Source organism: Odocoileus virginianus, chromosome 28, assembly GCF_023699985.2.
Source record: "Odocoileus virginianus isolate 20LAN1187 ecotype Illinois chromosome 28, Ovbor_1.2, whole genome shotgun sequence".
Classification (NCBI taxonomy): domain Eukaryota; kingdom Metazoa; phylum Chordata; class Mammalia; order Artiodactyla; family Cervidae; genus Odocoileus; species Odocoileus virginianus.
In genome coordinates, this window is record NC_069701.1 from 31,076,595 (window position 1) to 31,093,348 (window position 16,754).

General features: G+C 46.8%; 1 protein-coding gene and 1 long non-coding RNA gene across 2 annotated transcripts in view; one reads left to right on the forward strand and one right to left on the reverse strand.

The window, feature by feature from the left end:
- Nucleotides 1–16,754, reverse strand: part of NTM (neurotrimin) — a 944,459-nt gene that overhangs the window by 720,065 nt on the left and 207,640 nt on the right. The gene's annotated exons all lie outside the window — the stretch shown is intronic.
- LOC110127790 (uncharacterized) lies at nucleotides 1,123–8,178 on the forward strand. The gene is made up of 4 exons (XR_002310937.2): nucleotides 1,123–1,180; nucleotides 6,260–6,658; nucleotides 6,772–6,883; nucleotides 7,349–8,178. It is a non-coding gene; the product is annotated as an uncharacterized lncRNA (long non-coding RNA).

Genomic DNA, 16,754 nt, shown 5'->3' on the forward strand with positions numbered 1-16,754 from the left:
GATTCCCTGACTGTTGTTCTACTGTGGGCTTCCCTGGTGGCTCAGAGAGTAAAGATTCTGCCTGCACTTCAGGAAACCCAGGTTCAATCCCTGGGATGGGAAGATCCCCTGGAGAAGGAAATCACAACACACTCTGGTATTCTTGCCCAGAGAATCCCATGGACAGAGGAGCCTGGTGGGCTATAGTCCATAGGATTGCAAACAGTCAGACATGACTGGGTGGTTGTTTAACTAGAGAAACAATTTTACAACTTGCAAGTGAGATTCTATTAGAACAAATAGTTTAATAATCTTTTTTTTTAAAAAAAAAATAGGATAAATAAGTAAAAATGCTAAAAACTGCAATCTGATGAAAAGTGCTCTATTTTTTTAATCCTTAAACCGAGACCCAGAGAAATTAGGTGATTCCAGAAAAATTACCCAGTTGGTAAGAGAGAGGGGCTACAGATGCCCTATTCGTAGCACATTGTTATTTCTGCCTGATTTCCTGTTCAGTTCAGTCACTCAGTCATGTCCGACTCTTTGCGACCCCACTGATCGCAGCACACCAGGCTTCCCTGTTCATCACCAACTCCCAGAGCTTGCTCAAACTCATGTCCATTGAATCAGTGAGGCCATCCAACCATCTCATCCTCTGTTGTCCCCTTCTCCTCCTGCCTTCAATCTTTCCCATCATCAGGGTCTTTTCCAATGAGTCCGGTCTTCGAATCAGGTGGCCATAGTATCGGAGCTCCAGCTTCAGCATCAGTAGGTTCAATGAATATTCAGGACTGTACCAACTGCTATATGACCTCTGGACCACCACTGTCTACCTCTACACTTACCGAAAGGCCACAGGCTATACCAGCTGAATCAGCACTTTAGGTCTACAGAATGTGGCCTATGCCTTTTAGACTCCATCCTCATCCACTCTGACCCTTAACTTGTTTGCTGGAGAAAGTTAGTCCTGAGTAAGGATCAGAGAGCTGTCTGACCCCAATCCCCAAATCTGAGTCCATCTGGAGTCAACTCTGAATTTTACTGTGATGGAATCTTCAAGCCAGAGAGCTCCACCCTGCCCAAAAGCCTGTGAATAAATTAGAATTCTTGCTTATGACGGAACCATTTAGAAGCACACCTCACAAAGAACTCCTGGCTTTACAGGAAAGATGCTGGACATCCATTAGAAAATTAGCCACAGGTAGGTTGGCAGGAATTGCAGGCCTTCTCCACTGAGGCTTTATTCTTTGTTGTGTCTGGACCAGCAGATTCATCCCCCCTGCCCCCCACCTCTTCTTTCAGCCCATAAGTACTGGTCAATGATCAGTTTTCTCTCTTGGCAATTGACATAATAAATGTAGGCAGGATGTTTACATTCCCTATTATGTGTTTTTAAATCTCTTTGGCAAAAGAACTGTAAGTGCAAAGCAATAGTATGGCTCAGAGGCAGGGGGCCATAATTAAAATCGCTTTTTGTTTTTTAAATGGCTTATTAAAACGCTTGCAAAACCTGGGAACACAAAGCAGCAGCCAAAATCCCTCTGCTGCTAAATGGAATGAAATGGATTTTTCAAATGTCATGCTAGTATCCACTTAATAATACATTTTCCTATAGACAGGACAATAATATATATTTTAATCACTTTTCTACAAGCAAATAGACTGCACTGGAGCTGCCCTTCACTGGCACTTGGAAATTATGAATTTTTCAATAACCTTTTCTATTATTCATCCTGTGTTATTCCGTAACATTTCTGCATGAGGAATGTGCTTCCCAGACACTTTCTGAAGCTTTTCTATTATTTATTAAACAGCAAGGTGTCTCCCCACAACCCTCACCCCAGCCCCCTAGAGGAAGCTGCCTTGGGAGAGTTTCCACATGGACAACTACACCCCAGGTCATTAACAATCTCAAATCTGTAAAAGATGCAGGTTTTAAGGTTACTTCTGTATATTTCAACTCTGACCACCAGAGGTGTGCTGACTCCAAGAAGTGATGTGTACTGTTTGGGAGAAGGCAAGGAAGATAATCGATCTGAGACAGTCACTTTTATAGCAATTGGGCTATATGTTCAGTTACTGTTGTTGTTGTTGTTGAGTAGCCAAGTCATGTCCGATTCTTTGCGATCCCATGGACAGCAGCATACCAGGCTTCCTTGTCCCTCACCATCTCCCAGAGTTTGCTGAAGTTCATGTCCATTGAGTTGGTGATGCCATTGAACCATCTCATCCTCTGCCTCTCCCTTCTCCTCCTGCCTTCAATCTTTCCCAAGATCAAGGTCTTTTCTAATGAGTCAGCTCTTCACATCAGGTGGCCAAAGTACTGGAGATTCAGCTTCAGCATCAGTCCTTCCAAAGCGTATTCAGGGTTGATTTCCTTTAGGATTGACTGGTTACTGTTCATGGGGTTCTCAAGGCAAAAATATTGAAGTGGTTTTCCATTCCCTTCTCCAGTGGACCATGTTTTGTCAGAACGCTCCACTATGACTGTCCATCTTGGGTGGCCCTACACAGCATGGCTCATAGTTTCATTGGCTTAGACAAGGCTGTGGTCCATGTGATCAATTTGATTAGCTTTCTGTGATTGTGGTTGTCATTCTGTCTGCCCTCTGAAGGATAAATATAAGAGGCTTAAGGAAATTTCCTGTTGGGAGAGACTGGCTGTGGGGGAAACTGGGTCTTGGTCTGATGGGCGGGCCATACTCAGTAAATCATTAAACCAATATTCTGTTGATGGGTGGGGCTGTGTTTCATCCCTGTTGTTTGATCTGAGACCAAACTATGGTGGAGGTAATGAACATAATGGTGACTTCCTTCAGAAGGTCCCATGAACACAGAACCCCATAAACAGTATGAAAAGGCAAAAAGATATGATACTGAAAGATGAACTCCCCAGGTAGGTAGATGCCTAATATGCTACTGAAGAAGAGTGGAAAAGTAACCCCAGAAAGAATGAAGAGATAGAACCAAAGAAAAAACAATGCCCAGTTGTGGAGACTGGTGATGGAGTAAAGTCTGATGCTGTAAAGAGCAATATTGCAAAGGAACCTGAAATGTTAGGTCCATGAATCAAGGTAAATTACAAGTGGTCAAACAGGAGATGGCAAGAGTGAACACTGACATTTTAGGAACCAGTGAACTAATATGTACTGGAATGGGTGAATTTAACTCAGATGACCATTATATCTACTACTGTGGGTAAGAATCACTTAGAAGAAATGAAGTACCGCTCATAGTCAACCAGAGTCCAGAATGCAGTACTTCAATGCAATCTCAAAAATGACAGAATGATCTCTGTTCATTTCCAAGGAAAGCCATTCAATATTACAGTAACCCAAGCCTATGTCCCAACCAGTAATACTGAAGAAGCTGAAGTTGAATGGTTCTATGAAGACCTACAAGACCTTCTAGAAGTAACACCCCAAAAAGATGTCCTTTTCATCATAGGGGACTGGAATGCAAAAGTAGGAAGTCAAGAGGTACCTGGAGTAACAGGCAAATTTGGCCTTAGAGTACAAAATGAAGCAAAGTAAAGGCTAACAGTTTTGCCAAGAGAATGCATGGGTCAGAGCAAAGACACTTCCAACAACACAAGAGAAGACTCTACATATGGACATCACCAGATGGTCAACACCGAAATCAGACTGATTATATTCTTTGTAGCCAAAGATGGAGAAGCTCTATACAGTCAGCAAAAACAAGACTGGGAGCTGACTGTGGCTCAGATCATGAACTCCTTATTGCCAAATTCAGACTTAAATTGAAGAAAGTAGGGAAAACCTCTAGACCATTCAGGTATGACCTAAAGCAAATCCCTTTTGATTATACAGTGGAAGTGACAAATCAATTCAATGGATTAGATCTGATAGACAGAGTGCCTGAAGAACTATGGAGGGAGGTTCATGACATTGCACAGGAGGCAGTGATCAAGACCATCCCCAAGAAAAAGAAATGCAAAAAAGCAATATGGTGGTCTGAGGAGGCCTTACATATAGCTGAGAAAAGAAGAGAGGCTAAAGGCAAAGGAGAAAAGGAAAGATATACCCATTTGGATGCAGAATTCCAAAGAATAGCAAGGAGAGATAAGAAAGCCTTCCTCAGTGATCAATGCAAAGAAATAGAGGAAAACAATAGAATAGAAAAGAAAAGACTAAAGATCTCTTCAAGAAAATTAGAGATACCAAGGGAAAATTTCCTGCAAAGATGGGCACAATAAATGACAGAAATGGTATGGACCTAACAGAAGCAGAAGATATTAAGAAGAGGTGGCAAGAACACACAGAACTATACAAAAAAGATCTTCATGACCCAGATAACCATGATGGTATGATCACTCACCTAGAGTCAGACATCCTGGAATGCAAAGTCAAATGGGCCTTATGAAGCATCACTATGAACAAAGCTAGTGGAGGTGATGGAATTCCAGTTGAGCTAATTCAAATCCTAAAAGTTGATGTTGTTAAAGTGCTGCACTCAATACGCCAGCAAATTTGGAAAACTCAGCAGTGGCCACAGGACTGGAAAATGTCAGTTTTCATTCCAATACCAAAGAAAGGCAATGCGAAAGAATGTTCAAATTACTGTACAATCACAATCATCTCACACGCTAGTAAAGTAATGCTCAAAATTCTCCAAGCCAGGCTTCAACAGTACATGAAATGTGAACTTCCAGATGTTCAACTGGATTTAGAAAAGGCAGAGGACCCAGAGATCAAATTGCCAACATCTGTTGGATCGTCAAAAAGCAAAAGAATACCAGAAAAATATCTACTTCTGCTTTATTGGTTAAGCCAAAGCCTTTGACTGTGTGGATCACAACAAACTGTGGAAAATTCTTCAAGAGATGATAATACCAGACCACCTTACATTCCTCCTGAGAAGTCTGTATGCAGGTCAAGAAGCAACAGTTAGAACCAGACACGGAACAACAGACTGGTTCCAAATCATGGAAGGAGTACATCAAGGGTATATATTGTCACCCTACTTATTAAACTTCTATGCAGAGTACATCATGTGAAATGCCAGGCTGGATGAAACACAAGCTGGAATCAAGATTGCCGGGAGAAATACCAATAACCTCAGATACACAGATGACCACCACCACCCTTATGGCAGAAATCAAAGAAGAACTAAAGAGCCTCTTGATGAAAGTGAAAGAGGAGAGTGAAAAAGTTGGCTTAAAACTCAACATTCAGAAAACGAAGATCATGGCATCTGGTCCCATCACTTCATGTCAAATAGATGGGGAAACAATGGAAACAGTGAGAGACTTTATTTTCTTGGGCTCCAAAACCACTGCAGATGGTGACTGCAGCCATGAAATTAAAAGATGCTTGCTCCTTGGAAGAAAAGCTGTGACCAAACTAGACAGCATATTAAAAAGCAGAGGCATTACTTTACCAACAAAGGTCTGTCTAATCAAAGCTATGGTTTTCCAATAGTCATGTATGAATGTGAGAGTTGCACTATAAAGAAAGCTAAGTCCCAAAGAATTGATGCTTTTGAACTGCGGTGTTGGAGAAAACTCTTGAGAGTCCCTTGGACTGCAAGGAGAACAACCAGTCAATCCTAAAGGAAATCAGTCCTGAATATTCATTGGAAGAACTGATGCTGAAGCTGAAACTCCAACACTTTGGCCACCTCATGTGAAGAACTGACTCCTTGGAAAAGACCCTGATGATTGGAAAGATTGAGGGTGTGAGGAGAAGGAGACGACAGTGGATGAGATGGTTGGATGGCATCACTGATGTGATGGACATGAGTTTGAGCAAACTCCAGGAGATGGTGAAGGACAGGGAATCCTGGCGTGCTGCAGTCCATGGGGTTGCAAAGAATCTGACAGGACTTAGCGACTGAACTGAACTGAAGTTTCCTGAGGGCCTAAGCTGAACCTTCTATTAACTGGGAGAATAAATCAAGTTTCAGCCCCAAGAGGAAGCCTAGCGGAGTCCTGGGGCCATGCCACAGAGATTCAGATAGATCTGCAAGGGCTCAGGAGGGGTCATCCTCCAGGGCACCCTCAGACACCCAGAAACCCCACAGGAGTCCTGGCTAGCAGAGCAGAGCAGAAGGAGCTAGAGGGGAGGTGCCGGGAGGCAGGCAGAGGAGGAAAACCTGGAGAAGTTATGTGAGGTCATCACAGTATGGCCCTTGTGCCCATTTTTATAAATAAAGCTTTCCTGAGACACAGCCTTTGTCATTCCTTTAGTTGTGTTGCCACAATGCCCAAGTTACATATTTGCAGTATTTGGCCCTAATGATTCACTATTTGGCTCTTTAGAGAAAATGTTTGCTGATCACTGGACTTCCTGTTAAATAATAATCTTGAAGACACACATGGAGCTGAGTGTACTGAGAAGCATCTAGACCAAGCATCCCTTTATCCAGGGAAGGAGGACTCGGGTCCAGACTCTGAGAAATATCAACTCAAAGAAATATCAACCTTCAGAGGTGTCCATGCAGACTCTGAGAGTCCATCCAGGGGCCTGTGAAGGGGGTGCCTGGAGATGCAGGAGTCCGTTCCTCAATCTCAGCCAAGCCTCTTCCCTAGTCAGCCGATCTCTGAATATCATTCATTTGTGTCTGTTTGGAGTGAGGGGGAGCACAGTCGCTGGAGATGGAAGTGTCATTTGCAAAATAATAATAGCATCCCAGCTGATGAGAGGCAAACACCCCTGGGGTCAGTCCTGCTAAATGACACGTCTTTCTTAACTATTTAGTGTGTGAGGACATTTGAGGAGAGTACTTAGACTAATTCCAGGGTCTGTTCTTCCCTCTGTATGAACTGCCCAGCCCTCTTGAATGCAGACTCTGTTTTCCTAATTGGATCTCATCAAAGCTTTCTCATTGCCTTCAGCTGGTGGAGGCCCATCGTGATGTGGAGGGAGGGGACAGCCGCCAGCAGGTGAGCAGCTGGTGGCCGTGCCTGGGTGGTGACCATGTGAGCCCCGTTTACCCCAAGTAGAGCCCACGCAGAGCTGCGAGTCTCAGGCTGAGACCCGGCCCCAGCTACCCAACCTCTGTCAGGACCCTGTCCACACTCTCTAAGCATCAAAACAGCCATGGTATTAACAGCCCTCTTTAAATGAAGGCCTATTGAGTATGAGCCACTATGCTAGGCATTCTTCATATATTTTATGATCTATTTAAATCCAGAAAAATCCTACAATGCAGAGGCATCATTATTTCAGTTTTTCAAACAAGGAAATGGAAGCACAGAGAGACTGAGTAAGTGGCTCAAGGACACACAGCTAGTGAGTGGTTGAGCAGGGACAGAGCATCAGCCGAGGGAGAGGGGAGAACTGATTGCTGTGACACCTTCCTTTCTACCAACTGCTCTAGGTTTTTTGTTGTTTTTTTTTTTTTGCAGATCTGCAAGCCAGGGTACATTTCTTCCCTTCAAGATGCAACAATATTTTCCTTGAAAAAAATATTGCTACCAATCTTTATTAAATTAGTACTTTTTTTGTTATACATACAATATGAGAACATTATGTAAGAACTGCAAAGAAAGAGTTGAAAGGACATCCACCTCTAGTTCCCCCATCCTAACATAAATGCTATGAATAAGTGGACAGATATGGGACAACTTTATATTTATTCCAAGAATCTGCAGGACATACCAGAATTTCTCTCCAAAATCCTTTCAAGTACCAAATCACACAACGAATGCATGGTACTCCAGGTTGTTTTTGCTTGAATCTAATTGTCATGAAGCCTATACTCTGAATTGTCCTCTCTTCTTAAACTTTGTCTAAGACCAATCAAACTTATGCATCTAAAATTTCCCATGTTCATCAGAAACAAGTGTATGTAAGGCTGGTGCACAGAATTTAGCAGTTGAAAGACAGCAATCCAAGCAAAGAAATACCAACCTTCTGAATGCATACATTCTTAACAAATATATGTGGATGATCCTCTTGGCATTGACCACTGTGCTGGGTGCCAACAGGAGTCAGTGAAATAAGTAGGCCCTGCGCTCTAGGATTCTGAGGTTTAGTAGCCAACAAACAGACAACAGTTCATCCTAAGTCATATGGTGAGCCCAGAGATGGAGTGCACCCACAAATAAAGATACACATGCAAAGCCAATACAAAGCGGGGAGCTAGATGGTGTTAGTTGAAATCCCTGCTTTCTGACACAACTAGCTGGGTGGCCTTCTGCTGGGCACTGAGGTCTGAATTCCTCACGTGCGAGCAGGGGGTACTAGTGCCCTCTTTGCAGAGCTATTGCAGGGACTAGGTAGGGTGGCCATGTAGACTGACAAGGGTGGGCGGGCCTTCTTACCCAGGCCTGCTCAGGTGCGCGGGTTGGAGTCAGCTTGCACCTGCACCCTCTGGACCTCAGCTCCCTGCCCTGTGGGAGGGCAGTTTGTCTTCAGGAGGTTCCCACACCCCGCCCTCCAGAGCTCAGCAAAGAGGTAAGTGACTTTCCTGTTTGTTCCCCTCTAATCTCCCAACTTGTAGGAGCAAGGTCCAAGCAGGAGGCCACGTGACCGGAAGAACTGAGGGACCAGAAAGGAAGTTCAGGGTGGGCGGGACTACAGGAGGGCGTGTCCTGTTTGGGCCTGTTTTCCTCTCTCACGTGGAGAAGTGGGGAAAGAGAAGGCCTAGCGTGTTTCTTGCTGGGTGTTGGTGTTGGAGCACGTTTCCTGCCAATACTACCTCTCACAAGGGCACCCGCCTGACTCTTAGGCAACGGAGTGTGTGGGGAGAAGAGGACAAGATAGAATTACAAGTGACAGCAGAGCCTGTGTCTGCAATTACAATGCATTGTAAACAAGGCGAATTGTGATTCCAGCTGCCAGGCATGCCAGAGAGTGACAAGGGAAGATGGCGGGCTGCCGCACATCTGTCTTGAGCCCAGGATGGTGGGGGACAGGGCGTGGGGAGAGGACCTGGGGGCTCCTGGGTGGGAAACGTGGGGTCAGGGGCTGGCAAGGAGACTGGGAGGAGCTCGGGAGCAAGAGGTGATGGGGAAGACAGAGGAGGGGAGGCGCGGAGATGTCAGCTGTGAGCAAACGAGTGAGGGTGAGTGCCTGCACATGTGGGTGCACATGTGTGTCTGTGCTCATGCACACGCACATGTGTGTTATGCAGCTGGACAGGAGAGAGGGAACTTCAGTCCCTGGTTGCATGACTGCCACCACCATTACAGGGCAAAAGGCACTAGTTTTTTGAGAAATCTGCTGTGCCAAGCCTTGGAAGGTATTTCAAATGTACCACAACTATTAAAGTATCAACGTGTTATTGTTGTCTAGTTGCTAAGTTGTGTCTGATTCTTTGCGACCCCATTGACTGTAGCCCACCAGGGTCCTCTATCTATGGAATTTCCCAGGCAAGAATATAGGAGTGGGTTGCCATTTCCTTCTCCAGGGGATCTTCCCGATCCAGGGATCGAACCCACGACTCCTGCATTGGCAGATGAATGCTTTACCATTGAGCCACCTGGGAAGCCCATCAACCTGTTACCAAAGCAGAAATTATTGAGCATCTATGACCCCAGGCCCCAGGCTAGGCTGTGTGGATATTAGATTAAGAGGAGGCAGCAGTAGCCCTGGAGAAGGTAGACATGATAACCCCATTTTACAGAGGGGGAAACTGAGTCTTGGTGGTTGTTACATGCCCAAGGCTTTCCAGCCAGTACTGGGGGTGCTGGTTCTTGGCCACCAGCATCAGCAGGCTCTAAACAGCCCAGGAGTCTGCCCTCCACAGTCAAAGCCACTCCTCTGATTTTGTCAAGTATTAAACTGGATAAGATGAGTGCATCATAGATGCTCAATAAAACAGTTTTCTTCACCTCATCATTGATTTGACCAGTACGAGCCCCTATCCTGATGAGCATCACCATCAACCCTAAGCCATTTGCACCCCTGGCCCACAGAGGGAGGAGGGGTGTATGATTCACAGGAGAGGGCCACTGACCTGCTGCTTCCCAGAGATGAAGGCCAGGCCACTGGTCCTGTGACACCAGAGGGAACACAGGCCGACTCTGCAACGGGGGGACCTGGAGTGGTGCACGTGGAACGCACTGTGGCAATGAGCAGGGTCCATCCACGAGAGAAAGCAAGCTCACCCAGGATGGAAGTCCTAGTCTTTCTATAACTTAGTCTTTGAAGTGACATCACATCACTTCCACCATGTTTTGTTCCTTAGAATCCAGTCAACAAGTGCAGCCCCCATCTCCAGGGGAGGCAGGTCACACAGACTATGAATACCAGGAGGCAGGGGTCCTGGAACCATCTCTCTGGCTGACTGCCACAGACTCCTACATGAAAAGGGGCCGCTGGAGACTCGCACACCTGTAGCCTTATGATCCTGAGATAAAGAAGAGCAAATAGGTTCTCAGAAGACTGAGTTAACACTGCCCTCCCCGACCCACACACACACTAGAGATCACCATGATGGGACCCTGCCCCGTCGACCTTGGAGAGACCTGGTGCTTTAAGCCAGGCTCTACGCTTAGCAGTTTACACACAGGGTCCCTTTTTGTTACGGGAGAGAACTCTGGAGGATGTGAGCCTTGAGTCAGGTACCTCCCAGGGTGGGGTTGGGGGGGGTGGTGTTGGTGGTGGAAAGGAATTAAGGAAGGTAAGAAAAAACACTAACAAATGCCTCTGGCCTGAAGCCAGGGTGGGGAAAGGAGGAGGAGTCACAAAGAAGAATGAATGGAAACAGGAGCAAAAGACTGATTTGGCCAGAAACCACAGCCACTCAAGTGGGCAACGTTTTCACACCTCTTTCACACCGTCCATCCTGGTTTTGATGAAACGCCCTGGTTAGAAGCAGGGGAAGGTGGGTGGCTTATATGGCCTTTCAGGATGGACTTTGGGCACTGGTGACTCTGTGGGGACGGTGCTCCGATGAATGCAGAGGACCACTTGGCGCTGGTCACTGTGTGCTGGGTGGACAAAGGCAAAATGGCGGTGCTATCCTGGGCACCGTCCATCCGTGGGCAGAGAGCGGTCCAGTCCTGCTGGGGGAGTCCCCTCTGCCCTCCTTTCCTCTGGGCACCAAAGCCCAGACAAGGGTCTGGCGGTGTCTCCGAGGCAAATTTCCTCCCACGAGGCCGGCGAGAACTTGTCAATGGCAGTCAGCCACCAGCACGGGTTCCCCCAGCCCAGCCAGCTGGCAGGAAGGCTGCCAAGGCAGCAGATCTGACGAAAGAATCCTCAATCACATTTACATGTGCATGGTGCAGAAAGGGAAAGGAAGGGGGGAAAAACCCCTCCGGAATACAGAAAGAAAGTCACTAACTAATCCACCAGAAAAAAAAAAAAATCAGCCACAGATTTGTCTCAGATGTTCTCAAATTGCTGTCCTTAAAAGCTCTGCTTCCCAGTCTTCCTCCTCCTCCCATCCGTCCAATCGCCCAAAGAAAGTCTCTAATTTTGCCTTAATTTGTGCCTTGGTTGCAAGAACAAAACAGGACGTCACCACAGCTTCCCCCCTCCGCACCCTCCCCCCTTGGCCCCTTCGCAGCTGTGCTCCCTCACTGTTCTGATCGCCTCCTTTCTCTGTCATCACTTCCTATTCTTCGCCTCCGAGCTGATCCCCACATGGCCAGGCCCAGGGGTACACTGGGCGGGGGGAGCCCTGAGATGGCAGCCTGCATTCTGCCATCTATCAAAGGGTCACATTTACACCAGCCATGCCCTTGACCTTCCGGGGAAGCAGAAACTGCAAGCCCTGGGGTGGGGAAGAGCAGAAAGTGAAGTGACCCAGACTGCATGATGCAAACTGTAATCTCTCAGGATTATAGATATCTCGGGCATCTTGCCAGGACCCCGGGGGCATTCACAAGTTTGGGTATTTACATCATTTTCTAATAAAAAATAAACACACACAGCCTCGTTCCTTCCTCCCAGTTGAATCCTTTTGGAATATCTGATGACATAGTGTTTCTCTCTTGCCTACTAATGGGACACGGGGTCTTATTCTCAGATAGAGTCCTGGCTTCAACCAGACAAGCCCTCACTTAGACTCCTCACTTCCCACTCTCAGGGGAGGTTAATTTAACTCCCCTCTCATGGCCTCCGCCCCTGCCTCCACCAAGGATGAGAGTTCTGAGGCGCTTCTAATTAATCTTCGTAAATTGCTCTGCGATCCTGGGACATAAAGGCGAAGTATTATTAGAAAATGCTGGCTGGGTTAGTAGCCGGCCATAAAAGTGAGATGCTGATCAGCTACTTTCCAAGCTGCAATTATTGGGAATGGAGGCAAGTGGTTTTATGTGACGGGCACTTCATAAGTCCTCAAGAAAAACACAAAGCGGGGACCTAGGGACGTACACCTGTGACTCAGAGCAGGTGTCAGCAAAGTGGGTTTGCAGCCAGTTAATCTCAGCTTTCTGCTGTCCTAGCCATGGGAGATGCTGTGGATCTCCATGATCTGTGTTCTCCCCTAGCAGCCTTCCCGCTCCTGCTTTTTGGCATTTAGGCAAAATCACTCATGGATGAAATGGTCCTCAAAACCAAGTACAGTAGCCCCCATCTTATTAGGCAGGAGGAAATTCCAATTATGACATCCTTTAAACAGACCCTTGGAATAAGTGAATTTCTGATTTAAGAGGGGAGAGATGAAAGTGTTTCTCAGGGGCTCATTTATTGGGGGGGGGGTGCTTCCCAGGTGGCGCTAGTGGTAAAGAACCCTCCTGCCAACGTGGGAGACATAAAAGATGTGGGTTCAATCCCTGGGTTGGGAAGATTCTTTGGTAGAGGGCACAGCAACCCACTCCAGTATTCTTGCCTGGAGAATCCCATGGATAGAGGAGCCTGGCGGGCTACAGTTCATGAGATCGCAGAGTTGGACACGACTGAAGTGACTTAGCATGCATGCACACATCTATGGGGTTCATGCAAATCAAAGAAGAGAATGAATCTGTAAGAAATTTAGGATAAATAATCCTTGATCTAAGCCGTGCTCGTGGCTTACTCCTGGTCCATTCATGAGGGTTTAACTAAGAATCCATGTCTCAGAGTCATCCTGTGACATGAGGCCGACTCAGCCTTGCTCTCTCTTTGAATTTCCATCTGCATTAAGCAGATATTAATCCACACCTCCTAGGATATTTGGTGGAGTAACTAATTAATGTTTAAAGAATGCTCTTTGAACACGAAAAAGCATGGTGTCTGAACGTAAGGTGTGATTACTCTTCCAAATTGCACATTTGCCATGGTGATTTTTGTGGAGGCATATGACCTTCAGGAGAAAAATATCCAATTACTGTAGTTTGTTTATGATTTCATGTTAAAACATTGTTAACACAGACATTTTCCCTTAATTTTTTATGAAGAAGATATCTAAGACAGATTTAACATTTTAATATCTCTTTGCCACAAGGGCTGAGGAATTAGAGAGGAAGAGCCTGTATTGTGTGTGGGGGCGTTTGTGCGGGAGGAGGGACTGTTATGAGGCTTCACATTTCTCTGAAATGAGTTAAATTTGAGGTGCAGAGAGACCATCTTCTCTACTCTCGAGGGCCAGCAGGATTCAGCTGAGGGATCTGAATCCAGTCGGAAAACCACTGAACAGAAGTCGTTCTATTGGAACAGAAGACTCAGGGAGCAGCCTTTCATCCCAGCCTCCCACTCACTGTGGAGGTAGGTTAGTGATGCGCTGGGCTAATCAGCATGAGCAGAAGAGATGGGCCCACACTGGGCAGAGGAGTGGGTGCCAGCAGGTACCAGCATCTGGAGGCGTGGTCCTAAAGGAAAGGCCCTCTGTTCAATTTCCTTAGAAGCTCAGCTGGGAGCAATGTGGCCTGGATGATGGAGCTGGGCGGGGGGGGTACTCACAGGTGCCCAGATCTGATGCAAGGGCAGCACCCTTAAGTGGAATACATCCCAGGAGAGCCTGCTTTGGGGTTTTTGAGGTGTTTGCCCATGAGAAAAGTAGTGGCCAAAAGATGGTGCAGGAAAGAGAATGGGGCGTGAGAGGATGATAGCTCCCAGGTCCCAGATGAGTCCCTGGGACAGGCGGACAAGTGGGGATTCTTGGCTTCACACAGGACAGAGTTCAAGAGTGAGCCACAGGAAAGTGAAAGAAGGTCTGCTCAAGGAAGATACAGACTCCACAAACAGAGTGAGGGCCATTTCAGGAGGCGAGAGAGGCCCCAGGGTATGGGGCTGGCAGTTTTTATAGGACTGGGTAATTTCATAGGCTAATGAGTGGGAGGAGTATTAAAACTATTTTGGGGAAGGGGCAGAGATTTCCAGGAATTGGACCACCACCCATGTTTTGACCCATTATGGTCAGCCTTGGAATTGTCATGGCAACTGTGGGTGTGTCATTTAGCTGATGTGTTAGAAGTTGTGTATAAGATGCTCAAGATCTTCTGGAAGTCAACTCATTCTCCATCTTGGACCTAGTTGGTTCTAACCAGTTTATGTCATGTCCACAATGGCTGTCTTTCTTTTAAAGGTTGTGGCCTGCCCCCTTCTTGTCTTAACAGGGGATGTGGCATTGGTTATGATGAATAATGTCAGTGCATAAATTACTGAGTGTTACCTCTATAACATGGGCTGGCCCAAATGCTTTGAGGATGTTCATTGAGGGTGCTTCCCTCCAACTCTGAGGAGGCTGCGATTCCCTTTTTAAGATGAGAACACGGAGGCTTGTTCAGAGTCAAAACAAAACAAAACTAGTAAGTGGTGAAGCTTAGATTTAAAATGCAGGCAGCCTGAATTCAAAGCACAGTTTATAGGCTAAGTTAACTTTAGCAGTGTATCACTTAAATTTAGAAGTGGAGTTACTGTTATGGGTTTAAAAGGAGATGAGGATTCATTTCCATATGGTGGTCCCATGGCTGAAAGGACTAAGCTGGGCTGCTTTCTTTCTCCAATTTCTCATCAGCTGGGTGGGGCCTGTTGGTGTAGATCCCAGGCCATGTTTCCCCCCTTCAAGATGATTCTTGAGGTTCCTTTGCAACAAACTTTGCTAGTATAGGAAACCCATCCCTTCAAAGGGTGTAACTTTTGAAGCAGCAGCACTCTTGCATTTGAGGTGGGTGGTGGTGGTACAGAATTCATGCTGAGTCAAGCTGGCTTTGGGGGCATGTGGGGACTGGGAGTAGGGCAATGAGGATTTTAATAGGCTTTTTGATGTGCAGGTTGAGCTGGATAGTTGAAGGAGATTTTGAGAACATCAGGAGGGAAAGGTTCTCCATCACAACACTAAACCCCATGCTCCTGTGGACAGAGCAGCACCCTAGGGAGTTAGAATGGCAGAGGTGGCACCTTGTCTCCCTTGAGACGGGGCAGAGTGGGCCCTGGAATTCAGAGCAGGCCCAGGACTCAGACAAGGGAAGGTATCTGGCAGAGTTAGAGGTCTGGGTGTCAGAAGTGTGATGTCACGTATCAAATCACGCTCCTTCTTCCTTGAAGTAACTTCACTCAATACCACCATGTGGCCTCATCTCTTTGGAGAAGAAGGAGAAGGACAGTGCCTACATTTGGGGATCAAGTGGAGACACGGGTGGAAGGACTGAAAGAAAGAGGTGACAAGCGTATAGGAGCCCTGAGAAGCCTGGGCGGGTGCTGACCTGTGGAGGCCGGGGACGAGCCTCAGAACCAGAAGCGAGAGGAAGGACGAGCAGGGATTCTGTGGGGAGAAAGAAGATGGCCTGGCCTCGAAGACTGAAGTGCTGCTTTTCCAGAATGGAAAACAACATTTTCTTTGAATATGCATATTACATCCCCAGTATTTTACATGTTTCTAGCAATAATTCAGGGTCCTACAATTTTCTAAAATGTTATGTTTATCTGCAGACCAAGTATAACTTTACTTCTAATTTTTGATAGCCACTGCAACTTGTAGGAGAGGGACTTTTGCTACTTCCCATGTGACCATAGTTCTCAGGACCCACAAGAACCCAAATGCAATAGAAGAACAAAAAAAATTTTTCCACTGCTATAAGAAAAACAGTCTTATGAAGGTGGCAAGCTTGATGCAGGGAGTAAAAAGAAACATTAAGGTTCTTCATTTTAGATATAAGATTAAAAAAAAAACTCTATGGCCCCTGTGTGAGCCTTGAGACCTGGGGTGGAGGGGGGGGGGACGGGTGTCCTGAGAAAGGTCAGTTCAAGGACAGACTTCTCCCCCTCACCTGGCTTTCGTACCCGTTAAGTCTCTCCATCTGGCAGTCACTCGGCCGAAAGAGACAGTCCCGTGGTTCTCAGCCCTGTGGCGAGCTCTGGTCTCCCCGAGTCCTTGTGAGAGAGCCTGGCCCCTTGTTCGTGCCCTTTCCCGTGGATCCCCGTTTGTCTGTCTGTAGCCGGAGCTCTGGCTGCCGCAGACGGCAGGGGTGGCAGGTGGGTGGGTGTGGGCCAGCTCACCGTCTGTGGCCTCACTGCATTGAAGTGTAATCACAACTCAGCCATAGAGCGTAATGCGGCCATAAAGAGCTCAGGACCACAGCGTAGGAGAGTTATGCCTGAAATGAAGTCCAATCTGTGATAAAGCAGCCTGCATTAACGCCACAAATATGTGACAGCGGGCAGAGAAATGACTGATTGGGGATGTTTATAAATATAGGAAGTGAGCTGCTTGTGGCCACCAGTGGAGGGGGTTAGCAAAATGAAGACAGATGGCGGCTGATTAGCTCTCGGGCGCCTTTCCGGCTGCCAATCCACCGGAGCCCCAGCTTCACTTCATCCCACAGCCCTCCTGGCGGGGCCTCCAGGCACCTCACACACCAGCTCCCCCTCCCGGCTTGGCCTTGAACTGCAGCTCGATGAAAAAGGGCCTCCGAACAGAGAGCAGGGAGAGATGCAGAC